Source organism: Xiphophorus couchianus, chromosome 5 (assembly GCF_001444195.1).
Source record: "Xiphophorus couchianus chromosome 5, X_couchianus-1.0, whole genome shotgun sequence".
Lineage (NCBI taxonomy): Eukaryota > Metazoa > Chordata > Actinopteri > Cyprinodontiformes > Poeciliidae > Xiphophorus > Xiphophorus couchianus.
The window spans coordinates 2,360,744-2,364,425 of NC_040232.1; positions in this window are offsets into that span (position 1 = coordinate 2,360,744).

The following is a 3,682-nucleotide window of genomic DNA, read 5'->3' on the forward strand; positions in this document are numbered from 1 at the left end:
GACCTGTTGACCTCTGATGTGGTTTCATCCCTCGCCTACTGACTGTTGGGATCGTTTCTATAACAATCATCATTCTATCAACCTTTTATATGAGATCTGGTTTCAGAGGCACCAGATCCTTTATCCCAGAAACACTGTGGAAAATCTAAGGACCTTTAAAGGTCGTTCCTCTCTGCCGTCTCTCTGTGTTTACTATTGTAAACCACATATGTGACCAAACACCCTGACGTTTCCTGCAGCAGGAGCTCGGCTCTGTGGGTTCTAGAGATCTTGAAAGGTGTGTGACAAAATGAAACTCCTGTGTGGACAGTTGGACTCTGGGCCTTGAGCTGAACTGCCTCCTCAACACGCAGTCTGATGAGCAAAGACAGATTAAGAAGTTCCCCGACACCGCCAGACCTCGAGGACTGAAATTTGACACCTCAGTAAGAAATCCAATCTGAGATCATTTTGTCTTTGCCTCTATGTCTATATGATGGATAATGTGAAAATGCATTAGACCATAACATTCCCCACCTGTTCTATCCACAATCCAAATTTGTCTTCATTTTCCAGATTGTTCTTTAGTCAAAGTGTGACTCGGGGTTGATGCTGTTCATACAGGAGCTGTCTCTTTCTAATTTCATCCACAGTCCAACATGGACTCGCTCTGCTAACCATTTATCCACGTATTCAAACGCAGTTTCCTCTGTTTTCTGTTTAACTGTGAAAGATGGTGTAGGATAAATGCCTAAATCAGACCTGGAGATGTGATTAAAACCAGCTGCACTTAACAGTCAAAGTACTTAATTTCTACACCTTTAATTAGATTCAGGGAACAATTTGCAGTGTCTTGTCTTTACACAACACAGAGAGCTTGGCTATTAAATCTGTCTCATGAACAAATGGCTTCGCCTGAGTCTGTCATCCCAGACTGCCGGACTGATCCCAGAGTCAGGATGGATGACATGCCAGAGTCAGCAAAGTAACACAAAGGGACCAGTCCAAGGAACAACGCTGACTTGGTGCTGCTAACTGGAGAAAGCAAACTGGGCCCAGGTCGTACCAGTAACACAGCCAGACCTGCTCTGGCAGAAAAACCAGATCACATTAATGTTGTAGTATGAAACCAAACCAGACTAATTCTCTATTGGTCAGAGGGCTTCTAATGAAAAAACAAAGATCAAAATCATGCAAAATAATTCCTCAGACAAACTGCCTACCCAAATGATTCATCTGTTAATATATAAAAACAGCCTTGTGTTTATTTGATGTTAATAAATAGAAAAAAACTTTAGTTTAATACATAGCAATAACAAAAGTTACTTATACAACAACTTGCAAAAATAAAAATCCTAAACTTTTTCTCCTGTCAGTTCACAAACAGAGACTTGAGATTTTATTAGGATTTTAGATGATAAATCTGCACAAGCAGCTCATAACTGTCAGGTGGAAGGAAGAGGATGCATGGTTTAAAAATCTGTCATGAATTAAAATCAGAACAGTGTGGGAGATATTCATATTCATCACAACGAACTTTGTAGAACCACCTTCAAATGAAATTAGAGCAACAAGTCCTTCATGTTATGCTGGCCTGGCAGGTTTGCTTCAGACGGAGAGAAAGAACGTGACAGATCCTCCGTCTGGCTCAGGCTTTGGGCCATTTCAAGACAAGCTGCTAAGAAGTCTTTAGAAAATATTTATTTTATGAATTTTCACTCAACAGACCAAAAGTTGCTTTGAAAAAATTGTACAACATTATAAACAATATTCAGCTTTCTTTACTTTTACTTGCAGCTTCAAATGATAAAATTTGCTGTCGGTTTCCTTTGGAAACTGTCAGGGCTTCAGCTGCAGAGCAGTGATTGATTTAATAATTCATTTATCAAACATGCAGATCTATATGCAGATCCATTAGTCATACAGACTAAATATTAGTCTTAATATTGTAAATTTATGTGTTTATAATTATCCTGTTTTTAACAAATGTTTGGCTTCCTGACATCAGAAGAGTTTCACTTGAAAATATGTGAAATTAATGACATTCAGTTTGGTTCTTTGGCTGAAATTTAAAGTTACGCCTCCATGGCCAATTACATTTTTTAATTTTATCAGCGATACCAATACTTGTTGTACCTAAACGAAGCTAAAGAGGTCAACTGTTCATGGATTCAATCATGTAGAAACAAAAAACATGGATGATGAAGAGAAGTTTCCAAAGATGATAAAACTGATAGACTGAAATTTTCCCTCTGGTGAAATCCATTATTAACACCAGAACATTTAGAATTTGTTAAAATAATAACCTCAACAGAAAGTTCCTGTTGTTTTCAGCGTGGCTGTGTGGCTCCTCTGCCCTGCACAACTTTATATATGAGGTCTGCAGATTGTTGTGCACTGAGTTCATAATACATATGGAAAAATGCCAAGTGTGCAAATAATATTACCACATTAATGCATCAAATGTCATCATGAAGAGAGCAGAAATATACAAGAGAAATAAATGACATGAGGAAATTTAAAGATTTGTGTTTGTGCTTCAGTTGAATCTTTTGTGAGATATTTCTCCACTTCATGTTTTTAGATTTCAGCTAAATCAATAAAAAAGATGATTTTATCAGTTACTACTTTGTTTAAGAACAAATATTTTAGTTTGTCAGTGAATGTTGAAAAGTAGTTTATCCACTGATGACTTTTTAATCTGCCATGTTTTATTTCAACTTTTGATTTTTTTAAAAATCAAAGAGAATAAAGAGAATGTTGAAAGAGAATAAATATGGACTCTTTAAATATATATTCGTCATCTTTGTTGGATCTGTTGGGACTGAAGTTAACAGGATTCCTGTGGTGGTTGTTGTTGTTTTTGTTTTTTAAGCCTTTATGGCTTGGTGCAATGTGTTTTTTTTGATTTATTAGCTTATGGAAACTAGTCATCAAGGTGTTCATTGTTTCTCGCAGTAATGCAGCACTTACATTTCCTGAGTTTCCCTCAAACCAGTCGGTTTCTCTGCTCCTTCTGCTCCCCGCTGAGTTGCTGTGAATGAACTTTATCAGCTCACTGTACAAACAGTGTCGTTTAACGCTGATTGGGGGAAGATTCACAAGGATCCGGAGAGTTTTTGGGATTAACTGAATATGTGTCTTCTCAGCCTGATTCATTGAACTCCGATGCGGCGATAATTGAAGGCGAGGACCAGATATTGTATTTTTAATTTGCTGAGCCTGGATACTGCTGACATCTGCGTATGCATGGAGGTTATTAGGAGTAATACTGGTCCCATTAGGAATTCAGATGGCATGTTAATAGAGGCTGATGAAGTGACCAGGAATCTATAGTCATTTAGTGGAAGTGGGGGGTCAGGAGGGGCAAAATATCCAGTAAGGTCCTTCACTAATGGAGGTTTGTGTGCTTCTGTAACATCCAGCTACTAATATCCCTAAGATATTCTGAAATCAGCTCAATGAGTTTTGTCTATTCCCACAAGTGTAATGAAAGTGATGTTGAAGGAGGCTGGAAGCCCCGGCGCTGCAGAGCGGCCTGCAGGTGACCGGGCAGACGGATGACTGCACCAACTGTTAGCTTCCTTCTCTGAGCTGCTAAAACTGCCCAGGATCTGTTCAGACTTTCGTCTCAATGTGGAACAACCAGGGATCTGTGAACGAAGCTGCAGCTCATCCTCACCTTAATGAACAAATCACCTGG